The sequence below is a fragment of the Miniopterus natalensis genome, chromosome 22, assembly GCF_054644295.1.
Source record: "Miniopterus natalensis isolate mMinNat1 chromosome 22, mMinNat1.hap1, whole genome shotgun sequence".
Taxonomy (NCBI): domain Eukaryota; kingdom Metazoa; phylum Chordata; class Mammalia; order Chiroptera; family Miniopteridae; genus Miniopterus; species Miniopterus natalensis.
Window position 1 is genome coordinate 12017004 of NC_142102.1, and position 13077 is coordinate 12030080.

At 59.9% G+C, this 13077-nt stretch overlaps 1 long non-coding RNA gene across 1 annotated transcript in view; it reads left to right on the forward strand.

Moving 5' to 3' along the window:
- Positions 1 to 2732: 2732 nt before the first annotated feature.
- LOC148090723 (uncharacterized) overlaps positions 2733 to 13077 on the forward strand; it is a 35833-nt gene continuing 25488 nt past the window's right edge. Inside the window, exons 1-2 of the long non-coding RNA XR_015716380.1 lie at positions 2733 to 2788; positions 5464 to 5528. This is a non-coding gene — a long non-coding RNA (uncharacterized LOC148090723). The remainder of the gene's footprint in view (positions 2789 to 5463; positions 5529 to 13077) is intronic.

The following is a 13077-nucleotide window of genomic DNA, read 5'->3' on the forward strand; positions in this document are numbered from 1 at the left end:
CTGTTGGGCGAATGGGCTAAATTGCAGAATGGGCTGTAGAGTATGGTCTCATTTGTGTGTGTTTAGAAGTCAGTTCTAAGTATACTGATATCTGAAGAGTTTCTGGGAAAGCATATTGGAAGGCTCTGGGAGTGCAGATGATGCTTTAGAGCTTCACGGACTGTGGGTGCCACTGGTGCACCCATTTTACAGATGAGGAAACTGAGGTCCTGAAAAGTTACATTACAGATGCCTAGTCACACGGCTGGTGAGTGCCAGAACCGAGATTCAAAACCAAGCCTCTTTGGAGTCTGTACTCCTAACCCCAAGGAGATCCTGTTTGGCTTGGCCACTTGAAGGAGGTCCCCACAGCTGCACCCCCTCCTCACAACCCCATGCATAGAGACAGCCCATCCTTTAAAAGGTCACCCCACATAGTCCCTTGCCTGGGGTCCTTCCTCGATGCACCTAATGCCATCAATCTCCTGCTCTGTGCCAGCTGGACTGGGCAGTGGAGGAAGGTGACAGAGCCTCTTACTGACTGGGGCCTCTCCTCCAGGGTTGTCCACATGGGCTTCTTCGGAGTGGTGGCCTGGAGACGGATGCAGCGCAGCTGATCCAGACAAGCCTGAGTGAACAGTGAAGAGCAGGGGGCCAGGTCCTGGGGAAGGCCTGGGTTTCCACCTGGTGGGAGGTGGGAGTGGGTGGGGTTTGAGGGTCTTGGAGGTCCCCTGGCTGCTGGTCACCTGCATTCCTGCAGACTCTGCTGCTGCTTTGGGGCTTGGCAAGAAGACAGGACACTCCTGGGCCTGCCCCAGCGCATCCCAGAGGCGGTCCGATTGACGGGGGCTCTGGGAAGACTGGCGCTGCAGACGCAGAAGTGGGAGAGCAGAGATCTCCCCAGGCCTCCTGAACCATCGGGACTCATCCAAGGCCAGTGGGTCCCCCCACCCCCAATGGTCCTGAGAGAGGGCAGGGCCGAGTTCTGGGACCCCACTGCTTCTCTCTCCCCAGCCCACAACAAATAAAGTTTCTTTGCAAAGCTATCCATGTGTCTCTCGTCGATTTTTCTGGGAAGACATGGGTGAAGGGAATGAGACTCAGCTGCTAGCAAATATAACTCATGGCGTGTCGACGTGGTGGGGACCCTGGCAAGGATGCGGAGGGTAGGAGAAGATGCCCCCCAAGGCCTTGGGAAGTCTGTCTCCCTGACCTGGACTAAGGTCCTTTGGGTAAGAGGCCGAGGGTCGCTGGCCGGGTGGCCTAAGGGCTACTTCTGGCCTTGAGGGTGACAGTCACAGGTGTCCTGCCCACAGCAGAGGGGCTCTGGAGGCTCTGGACTCTGGGGCAGCCCCCAAACCCCTCTTCAAGCTCCATTCAGCATCTTCTCGCTTAATCTTCCCAGCGACCTCATAAACCCTAGTCCCGTTTTACAGTCTAGGAACCGGAGGCTTGGAGAGGCTAAGACATAGCAAAGCCAGGGGGCTGGGGAGGTGGAGGTGGGCTCCAGCTGTCCCCTCTGACCAGGATGGGATGGGGGGTGGCGGCTAAATCTCCTGAAAGCGCCCGACAAGTTTTTTCATGTTGGTTCAAAAATCACAGCGTTGGTTCTCACGAGGCCCTGAGACACCCCCCACCGCGATTGATAATAAGCACTTTCTGGTGCCAGGCACTTCTAAGTGCTGGTTCCTGTCCTAAATCGTGGTTTAACCTTCAGGCATCCGAATGCGTAACTGGGCACTATTCGTACTTATAACCAACGGAGAGAGCAGGCCTGCGGGTGCGGGTGCGGGTGCGGGTGCGGGTGCGGGTGCAGGCGCGGGTGCAGCCAGGGTGCCAGCGCAGGCACGACTGTCCGGTCGCCAGGCACCTAAGCGCTGCCCACTGCGCCTCCCCGCGAGCCTCTCGCTGCCCCAGGACCCCCGCGAGAGGCCCCGCACCCCCGCCCCGCGGCGGTCAGGTGGCGTTTGGACACCCCCGGCCGGCAGGCGGCGCTGTCCGGGGCGCCCCGCTCCCCCCGCGGGCCGCGCTCCTCCTGGCAGCGCGCTCGGGCCCCAGGTCCCCGGCGGGAGAGAGAAGACCGAGGGGCGCGCGGCACAAAGAGCTTTTTATTTAAATTTGTTTAGAGTTTCGCGAATTTGCATGAAAAATGCGTGAGAAAAGCCAGCTCCGGTGACCTCATCCGCACCTGCCATTAACGTTCAATTAGCGGATGAATAGCGGCCGCCGGCGCGACGTGCAGAGAATCCGGGCGGCCCCGCGCAGCGCCCGGCCCGGGGTGGGTTGGGAGTGGGGGCTGGGGGCGCAGACCCCGCGGCTTCGGCAGCACCCAGACTCTTCGAGGGGCCGCGGGGACCCCAGAATCCTGCAGCCCAAAGCAGGCTGGTGCGCACTGGGGCCCCCCCACCCCGAGGATGCCCGGCTCCCTCCCCGCGCGCAGGCCCGTGCGCGCGGTCCCAGCGCCAAGGGGCGCCCTCGCCACCTTCGGGACAGTGTCAAGTACAAGTTCAAGTTCAGGGCCAGGCCCGGGAAGGGGGGGGGGAAGCGCCGAGCCTTCCCCAGCCGCCTTTGTTCTTCAAGATAATCGCTCCCCACTCCCCTCCGAGCGGCAGACGCCCCCGCCCCGCGCGCCCCGTGCGCCCCGCAGGAGCCGCCTCCTCCCGCCCGCGCGGCGCCCCCGCTCGGGGCCACCGAAGGGTCTGGGGGCTCCGGTGGAGGCCGGCGCGACCCGAGCCCGTGGGAGCCTCCCCAGCCCCGCAGTCCCAGCTGCAGACCCAGCTCGGCCGGTCGGACGGACGCTGGCGCCGAGGTAAGAGCTCTTGGCGGGTCCGCCCGCACCCCGGTGCCCCGCCCCGCCCCGCACGGCGCGACCTGGGGACTCGCGCGGAGGGCGGCGCGCTGCGCGGAGGCGGGGGGCTGGGCGGCCCCGCCGGGCCTCCGGGGGGCGCACTGCTGCTCGGCGCGTGGGGAGGAGCGCACGGGGCCGGGGCGCGCAGAGCTGAACGCGCCCAGGGCCGGCCTTCCCCGCGGGCGTCCTGCGCCCCCAGCTCTCGTCGGTGAGCCTCTGGGTCCCCACGTCTCTGTCGCTAGTGCTGGCTCTGCTCCAACTCCTTTTAAATTCTGGCTAGAGGGGTCCCCAAGTAAGAAAGCCGAGGAGAGCTGGAGGTGCGTGTGTGGCCGAGCTCTCAGGAACCTGAGCTATGGGGCATCCCCCGCCTGCCACCATCCCCGGCACCTCGGTTAAGGCCCTGGGATAACAGGGTGGTAGCTAAGGTAGGGTGGGGGCCTTAATGGGTCCCTGTTTCTGCCCACAGGGCCTCTGGCTGTTCCTTGAGGCCTGGTTTCCCCATTCTGTGTGGGGACAGGTGTGTTAGCTTGTATCTCACCCAACCAGCCCGCTGCCAGGCTGAAAGGGGGCACAGAGGGCTCCTTCCGAGTGGCCCCAGCCTTGTCCCCGTTCCCGTCTTTCACCTGAGTACGCCTGAGTTACACCCAGTTGTAAGATCCATGATATCTGGTTTCCAGATTCACCGCAGATTAGAAGGAGCAGGTTTGAAAGGGGGAGATGGCCTTTTTCCTGCAGCCACACTGCTCCCCTTTGTGTTCCTTCCCCTCTTCTTTCCCGTGTGGCCCCCGAATTTCTCTTTTTCTGGGGTTTTACTCATAATGAAGTTTCTGCCTTCAGGAATACACTCCTTCCCATCTCCACTTGGCCAAGCTTGGGCAAGCGTTTCCTCCTCCAGGAAGTCTGCCCAGATTCCCCCCACATCTCTCCCTCTCTTAACACTTTGAGCTGCACCGCCAAAAGTGCTCAGTAGACAATAAGTGAAATAGTTTCTGGATGAAGTAGTTTTTAAAAAATCAAACACACACATAACATTTCAAAACACTGAGGGGTTTTTTTTGTGTGTGTTTTTTTTTAAACATTGGCTGCAACTGAGCTAACATCTCCCAGGTGCTCCTCCCTCAGTTCCAGTATATGCAAGGTCTCATTTACAAGCAAGAACCAACAAGAAAAGGCTGGTTCCAAGATAAAAGAGAAAGGTCTGCTCTTGTAATTACTTTAAAATTTTTTAAAGAGAAAAAAAATGCCAGCAAAGAGGCCATCAGTCTCTCTGAGGCTACCCCTCAATCTGACGGGTTCCTCCGGGGTTCCTGGAGGGGCTGAGCTTTCAGGCACCGCATCAAACCTCGGGGTCCCCCCTGCCAGGCCTCAGCAGGGCCGCCAGGAAGTTGACTATAAGTGGAGACCGTGACCTACCTAGTGCTGCTTGTCTTTCCCCTGGAGATGATTCATCACTGACACGCTGATGTCACAGGAGCCCGGGAAGATGTTTCCATCTTTTTAAAAAGGGAAACCAACCGAAATGATTTTTTTTTTTTCCTGCAAAACCATCTGCAAAGGACGCTCTAGACCCTTCCCCTCCCTCGCGGGGAGATTCACCATAGGTTATTGTGACATCTTGGACAACCCACAGTTGTCCCCATAGCCACGGCTCCCAACTCACAGGTGGGTAGAAGGTCGAGGGATTTTAAGGCGGCAAAGGGCGGCGTGAACACCATTCTGTAATAGAGTGAGAGAGAAAAAATATCAATATCGATTTAGTCTTCCCAACGGGAGACAGATCTTGTCTTTAACTCCTTTTGCAGACATGGAAATGGGAGTGGAGGGGTTAAATCGGTGTCAGCGAGAAAGCGGTTCAGGGAGCTCTGACCTGGCTCTGGATATACCACACGCTGGCTTCTAGCTTCATCCCTAAGCCAGCGGTTGACGACACTTCCCAAATCCCATTTCCGGTGGCTCCTCTCGCTTTCCTTAGGGACAGAAAGAGGGAGAGGGTGGGGGTCGGCCAGCCCAGCCTTTGGATTCCTGGGCTCAAACCGTGGCCCCGTCCCTTACAAATCACACAGGGCTTTGGCCGAGCCTCATCTGTTAAATGGGCTTGCAGATCAGGTTCATGGGCTCGTCATGGCGATAAAGAAAGATGCGGTGCTCCACCCAGGGCCCGAGACCTTGTAGGGGATCCACGAGGGAATGCCATTATTATTTTTGTACCAGTGACTACCTCTAGGGACAATGTTGCTGTCGCTTTGCATTTTCAAAACACAAACACACAAACACCGCTCCCCCCTCCCTCAGAAAAGAAACACTGAACCCAGTTGGTCTCCACAGGCTTTATTGAACCAAGCACCTGGAGAGGTCGGGGCCTGAGCCGTGGAGAGATAGCAGCTCCATTTAGTAGGCAGATAACCCAACCCCCAGGAGGAACCACGGACCCCCAGGGTCCTCGGAGGTGATGGATTAAATGCAGGCTCTCGAAACCTTGTCCGTCCCAGAGCCTGACCACTTAGAGGCCTATGTGTGTGTGTGTGTGTGGGGGGGAGGTGGAAGAAAGACCCTGAAGCTAATTGAGAGCTAGAGGCTGGACGGCTCTATGAAGGAGAGAAATCAGAGATGTGTTGTGTTTGGTTTTTTTTTTTTAGCTCTAAAACCTGACCATCACCTTCTGATGAAAGTAAAGACTAGACGCGCTACAGGAGCAGAGCCGGTGAGTGGACGGCCTTCCTCCTTTCACAGTTAACGGTTGTTTACTGAATGCTCGTTCTGGGCCGGGCATCGTGGTTTTTTTAGGCGATGGGGGTACAGCAGAGAACAAAACAGAAAAGCCCCTGCTCTCAGGGGGGCTGCTGTGTGTGTGTTGACATCTGCGTGGACGCAGGAAGGAAACGAGACAGTCAGGAGCCCTGTGCCCTGTAGCCCTGCGGGCCTCTGAGCGGGATCCCTGGGGGTGGGGATGGATCAGGTGGAATTGAGGAGAGAGAAAGGGAGAGAGAGACGGACTCAGCTTCCTTCCATATGAGGAAATAAGGAAAGGGCTGAGGCAAAGAGATTCCTCAGGCAAAGTGCTTGCAAAACGCAGGCGGTGGGCCCTCCTCAGCGCCTTCCTGGGGTGCTGGGACCTAGGAGCCTGTGGGAGTCTCCTTGCTCTGTGCCCCCCCCCCACACACACACACTCCTTGGAGCGTCTGGTTAGAGATGTTAGGAATCTTCTTTTACAATCTTCCACCCTTGGCAGGTGAAGGTGGGGCTGGGCTTCCCCCAAGGTCATTGCCAAAGTGGACATCAGAACCACTGTCTCTCTTGGCAGAGCTCAGCACGCTCACTGCCACCTTGGGGCTGCGTGTCAGGGTCTTGGGGTGAAGAGCTGCTTCCCTCCCTGGACACCCCTCAAGGGTCCCGGGTTGGAGAAACCCCAGTCCTATCATCAGGGACCCAGAAAGAGGATCGGAGAGGATCAGGGAGGGGCGGGCTTCCTGTGAGTTCCCAGACGAGGCTGCACTTTGAGGGCCTGTCTTTGTGCTCTCTTTGGGGGTTGGGGTGACTTGCAGCAGCGAGGAGGAAGCTGGGGTGCAGGTGGGTCAACACAGGCCAGGCCAGACAGGCCAGGGAGCCAGGGAGCCAGGGAGCCCGCCCTCTGGTCAGAACTTGAATTTGCAGCGCCTGTTCTACCCGGCATTGGGCTGGCAGTGAGCAGGGTGCCAGGCTGAGAGTCTGTCACCTGAAATACGGGTGTAATAGCTGGAATAGCAGAACCCACTGGAGATCTCTGCCCCCACTCACTCCAAAACCAGATAAGGCTCTGGATGGGTGAAAGGAAGCTGCACCTGGTGGGTCTGAGGTCGGGATTAGGGGCACTGGGCTGCCTGAGGGGGGTGCACAAATCAGGGGCCCGGATGCCCGCAGGGGCCCAAAATGCATTTGCCCCAATGGCTTCCTTAGAAAAGTAAAACGTTTAGCCCCCGAAGCCCACCTGAGGAGCCCGGGGCCAGAGATCACACCCAGCCCGACCTGCTCTCCCAGGAATCGTATTTGTTATGTTTTTATGATTTATTCTAAATTTGTAACGCCACGAGAATCAATCGTGGGTGTTAGTACAGATGGCCCTCCTTGGCCGGACGTCCCCTGCCTCTTCTGGGTGTGCCTTACCGGTCCTGCGGGTGGGAACCAGGAAAACTGCTTTGTGATGAGTCTTTAGTGTACCCCCTACCCGGCCTGTTCCAACGTATCTTCCATTTCCTGCCTGAATTTGGGGCTCCATGATGGGCTGCGGGTGGGGACAGGGGAGCCTCACCCGGTCAGTTCCAGGCCCTCCGCGTGGTGCCCCTCCAGCGCCTGGCAGTCCCGGCTTTGCGCCTTTGGGGTGCGGGGATTGGTGAGACCCTGTCTCGCGCTCACTAACCTCCTGGTGACATTCCCCAAGGCCCCCTTGCTATGAGGCTATTTGCGGGGTGCTGGAAGCCCCCCCCGCAGTGCACCAGAGAGGGTGGCACCCGGCTTCTTGGGCCTCGGTGGGTAGCCACGTCCTGTGTCTTCTTGGAGCAGCTCCACCCTCCATCCCTAGCTCAGTTCCTGGGAGAAAACGCCAGGGGATGACTCGCTTCCCTGGCGATCTCTTTAAACTAATCTCCACCACCCGCACCTCCGGCGCCTGGACCCACCGGGCTGGGGGTGGTTGTGCGCCACACAAGCGGGTGGTGGGGCCAGGCCGTGGGCACTGGGCCGGGTTACCGCTTTGGATCCACGTTCACACCCCAGAATCCGGATTATTGTATCTACAGTTCACTCCAACCCCAAGGTTCCTAGACAATCTGTGAGTGCGGATATCTACAGTCTCCTAGTCGGTCCGCGTGGAGCAGGGGAACCCGCCGGGGTTTCGGTGGTGAAATGGAAAAGGCGCCTGGCGGTGGTGGGTCACTCCAGGTCCCTGCCCCTGGTAAACCGTCCTTCTCAAAGGATTTTCTCCCCAACGGGAGTCGCGCTTGTTTGAAACACAGATGTCTCCTCTCTGGTTCTGCGGACTGCAATGATCTTGGTCTGTTTTTTGAAACAATTTCAAAAGAGAGACAGACAGACAACCTGGGCAGACCACCCCCCCCCCAAAAAAAATAAATAAATAAAAAAATCAGGTGGGGAAAGGTTTCCCCGCCGGCTCCCAGGAAACCGTCCGCCAATGCACGTTCCTAGGCTCAGAGCAAGGCCCCTGTGCTGGGCCCCCCAAGGCCCCTGCGCTGGGCCCCCCCAAGGCCCCTGTGCTGGGCCCCCCAAGGCCCCTGCGCTCTCTCCGCACGCTCGCTTTCTCTCTCTCCGTGTACCCAGCCAAGGCAGCCGATCGATTGTGGGCTAAAGCTGGGGGTCCCTAGGGATTCTGGAGCCACTCCGAGGGCAAGATCTGGTTTGTCCCACGACCTTGGCCCCAGGAAGCCGTGGAAAGAGACAGACCCCAATTTTCTTCCCTCGGAGTCGAAACAAAACCTGAAAGCCCGAGGTTACCCGCACCGCCAGAGGTGGCGCCTCGACGGCGGGGGTGGGCAGCCCCGAGCCTCGTGCCCGCGCGGTTCCCAGGCCCGGTTCCGTTTCTTTCCTGGCCGATGAGTTAGTTACCTAGCTGGTTAGCTCATAGCCGGCTCACAGGCGGCGGTTACGCAAATGCCAGCAGGGTCTCACGCTCAGTCCCCGCGCCTGCCAGACCCGGAGTTGCCCGGCTGGGCTCCAGGAGGAAGGGGAATTCTCGGTCATTAGAGGGGAGGTTTCTCCCGGGACGCCCCTGGGTGAAGCGGTCTCGGTTTCCGAGGGGGAACAAAGGGCTAAGGTGCCTGCGAGCTGCCCAGCGCCCCCCAGGCCGGGCCCGGCCGCCTCCACGCCCCTCCCCGCGCCATCCCCGCCGCTGCTGCGGGCTTTGTGCGCTCCGGAGCCGCCCGCTGCACCTGCCCGGCTTCAAGTACCTCGGGGAGGCGGCTGTTCCAACCGCCGTCTCCAAAGTACCTGCTCATGAATAAACACCAGTCCCATTTATCAGGTACTTAGCGCGCATTGTGGAGGGGAAATTGGCCCTTTTCTGAAAGTGTCTGCCCTCAACCCATCTGCACAGTCGTGGATGCAGAATCCCCCCCCCCCCCAACACGCACACTTGGCCACACATGCTCACGCGCTGGGCTCCTCCAAGGCTAACATGAACTCGCTCTTTTCCCGATAAGCGCGTGATTGAACTGTGACCATAGACGGACGAGTGGAGGCCGCTGGATCAATAAACCCACGTCTCTCCCATTGATAGAAAAAGTCAGCAAGGAGAACACACGGTCTTCGGAAAGCCTTGCCCTGTGTCCCGGCCCCAGGGGTCTGTTGCACGCACTTGCACGAAGCCCCGTGGGTTCCCCCAAACACTGGACAAAAATACTGGAAACGGTGGCCCCTGGTGCCTGCCAACCGCCGCGGGGTAGGCCCCTGCCATCCAGCTGCACCCTCCATCCCAGCCCTGCCCTCTCCTGGGCCACCCTCTCTCTCCAGGTGGGTCCCACGTCTGGGCCTGACTCTTAAGGCGTGGGCATGCAGGATATAAGGATTGGGCAAGTCGATTTGCAAACCCTCAGGCCAGAGAAAGTGGCTCCTCCAGGTTCTGGCTGGGCTGAAAGGAGCTTTCCCAGGCAGAGACCCCACGCAGCTCCCCGGGGGTGGGGGTGGAGGGGGGAGGTGTTCACGTGTAAGTTTGTAGGTGCCAGTGAGTTTTAAAGGGGTTTGCGCCCTCGGGGCTCGCCTGTCCGCCCGCGACTCGCCATCCATTCCTTCCAAAAGACAAACAGGGGTGCGCATTTCCAGGGTCCCGTTCCCTGGGTAGGATTCACCCGGAAAGACTATCGATTTTCTAGAACTGAGTAGTCAGGGAGGGAGGGCCGCGGGCAGTTCTGGAAATGAAAACGTTGGCTACGTGTAGAGAAATGGCTTTGTTTCCATCGAGCTCTCCCGCTTGCTTGCGCCAGAAGCCCGGAGCCACGGCGAGAAGTCCGGCTCTGCGGCGCTCGGGCCCCTTGCAGGGCCCCTGGCGGTGGTGGCACAGGGATCCGGAATCCCAGATGTTTGGGGAATCGCTGCGTATTGGGGTTTCCTAGCCTCCCCCCTCTACAATGAAGGCAGCCGGCCTCAGAAAACCCAGCCTCCAGTCTTTTGCCAATGACCGGGTAGGACCTTTGGGGTCCTGCTGTATCTGGTGCCCGGCTGGCTTGTGCGGGCCCAGGAGGCCTTTGTGGGGACCCGGGTCCCTCCCGGAGACACTGGTGGGCGCAGGAAGCTGAGCGTGAGGACCCGAGACTGTTGCAGGGTAGCTGCGGGAACGCTGGGCTGCGGGTTCGCCAAAGAAATGCTGGTGGCCTGGAGGCCCCCCGTTTCCACACACATCTGCACCCCTTCCTCGCCACGGTGCAGGCGCCAGGCCCACGGAGATCCTTCCCGAGCCCCGACAGTGCCATTGTGCCCAAGAAAACAAGCTCAGCCCCGCTGGAATTCGCCCAGACATCACTGCTCTTTTTTGGGGAATATTCTAGGGGGGGGGAATCCCATTTTTCTTGGCGATGGAAGGGAAGTCATTGATGGGATGGGCCATTTGCATCAGGTCAGACGCTCGGGGATACACCAGTGTCAGGCTACACATCGGACTCCGCTGCTCCTGTGCTGGGAAAACCTGGGCACTTTTGCGTCCCGGCTCCTGGGCCTCCTGCAGCCCACATGGGCTCGTCTTGTGGCCCTGGAGTCAGCCGGGTGCCTTCCTCCCCCAGAGAGCGAGAGGGCACCAGGCCAGGGAGGGTTCCCTCCAGCCCCGCAGGGCACCCAACAAACCCCTCCTCCTCTGGCACCTACTCCCCAACTCAGGCTCTAGAGGCTCAGCGTCGCCTCCTGAAGCTTTATTTTATTTGGAGGAAATTCTAGAATTCGAGTTTGCTGCTCTTGTCCGCGTTGAATGAATGCCCTGGCAGCCTGGGCGTGTGCGTTTCCATGGGAATGTATGGATCTCATGGCGCTGGCGGGTCAGGGGTTCGAGGGACAGGGGCAGAGGGCGCCTAGGCATCCTGCCCAAGCACTGGGACCTGTCACCGAGGCACAGCTGGAGCTGGGCAGCATCAGTAAGGGCGTCTGTTCTCTCCAGGCGATGCCCCCCTTGGTTCAGTCCCTGCTGTCCCTCCGGCCCTGGGGCTGGCATGCTCACCCAAGGCCTGGATAGCCGTTTGGGAAACGCTGGGGACTCGGTGGGCGAGGCCCTCAAGGCTAGTCGGGTGTCCTCTCCACACAGCGTGGCTGGCCCCCAATTTCTTCTCCGCCCCCCCCATTTCATCTTGGTCCTTCCAGGGGTCTCTCTGTCCCTGTGGCAGGAGTGTGCAGGGTCCAGCGCAGATCAACCGGGAAAGGAAAGCTTGGTGGGGAGAGTCCGGCAGGTCTGGGGCTGGGGAGGGAGCCGGTTGAGGGCCTAGGTTAGAAGGGAGCGTTGAAGGCGCCCGAAGCCTGTTATTTTATCTCACAAGTAGCCTTCAGCGGACCCATCCCCCCCCCACCTCGGGAGTGCAAATGGCCCTTGGGTACTTTCACGTTGCAGATACCCCGGGCCCCTTGGATCTCCCCCACGCCGGTTTGTCTACAGAAACCTCTCATTCATTGAAACAACTCAGCCCACAGACACGCCTTCTTCGTCTTAAAGCCGTGGGCCTTTCGTCCCCCAGCTGTGCCCCCACGATGTGGGCCACCGGTCAGCGCGTCGGGGTGCCCAAGCCTCGAGGGTCGGGGGTTGCACTCCCTTCAGACCACTGCAGCTGGGGATCGTGCCTCCATCGGCAGCCCTGGCCTTGGCGCCACGGTCCAGGGACAAGGGTGGCATGTGGCCTTTGCTCACCCTGGGGCCCCCAGAGTGGTCTTCTGAGGATTTGGGGATCCCTGCCTTTTCTGCTTAGGGTGGGGTGCACGGTGAGGAAGGTTCCAGCCCTTGCTGGGGCTCTTTCTGGCACTTTTTCTGCCCACGGCACAGATGGAAACGCTGAGGCTGATTGGCTCAGGTTGGCCAGCAGCTGGTGTGAGCCCCTAGGTGTGCCCACCCTGACCCTGGCCCACACACGGTACCCACTGGCTGTCTGCAGGGTGCAGGAAGAGAAAGGTGTTCCTAGAGCCTGAGAGGGGGAAGGGACCGCGGCGAGGTGGTGCCTTGCTGTTCCCACACTCCCTCTGCCCAGTTTACACTCGCAGTCTCTGTTCCAGCCTGGCAGTGCGTCCCTGAGTCCCCCCCCCCCCCGCAGCTGAACCGAGCACCCCGGCTAGTAATTTCCACTGCGGGGATCTTTGGGGCAGGTCTGGGGTCACGTGGGTCAGATCTGAAGGTCAAGTGCATTCATTCCTCCGACCTCTGGAGGCACCTGTCGCCTGTTCCAGACCCGCCAGCAGGGGGAGCTCTGGGCCGGGTGCCTCTCCCGCACTGGGGAGCCACACTGTGGGGCTCAGTGGTTCACATCCACACCTGACTCCCCCGCGTCCCAAACCCAAAAAATCCAGCCGACAGAGCCACAGATGCACACGGCTTAAGGAGGGACACGGGGGCACCTGCAGCGGGAGCCGAGAGGGTTCAAGCCACCTGCGAACACGGGAGGAAATCAGCGTGTGCGCTGTGCAGTGCGCGTGTACACACGCCTGAGTGTGTAGAGGCAGGGAAGGGGCGGGGGGAGCCCCGGACCCCCGGCTCCTCATTTCTAAGCTGGAAAGGGTTTTCTCGAGCATTTAGTCCAAGCATCTCGTGTTAACAGTAGGAAACAGACTCAGGTGGGGAGACGGAGCCAGCCAGGGCCTGCAGCAGTTGGAGACGGGGCTGGCTCCCCGCAGACTTCTCAGCCTGTTTTCTTTGCGGTCAGATGTTGAAACTGCACTAGATCGGGGTTGTGGGGGGCACATCTGAAGGGTTACACGTCCGGGGAGGAACGTGTGGCCACGCGTGGGCGCCGGTGAAAGTGTGGGAGGCCTGTGCGTATTGGTCCATGGAGAGGTACGAGTGGGTCTGCAAATTTCGCGCCTACAGAAATGTGTGTGTGCGGGGGGGGGGGGGGTGCGGGAGGGAAGGGATATTTGTGTCTGTGGATGGGGGGGTGTGTACCTATAAAGGGGGTGAGTGTGGGTAATGGCACCTTCGCAGGAGGCGAGTGTGAGTGTGCGTGTGCTCATGCACCCTGGCACCCCTCCCCCCTGCACTGGAACCCCGAGGTCAGGCCCTGAAAAGGGAAGGAGGGGTGAGAAGG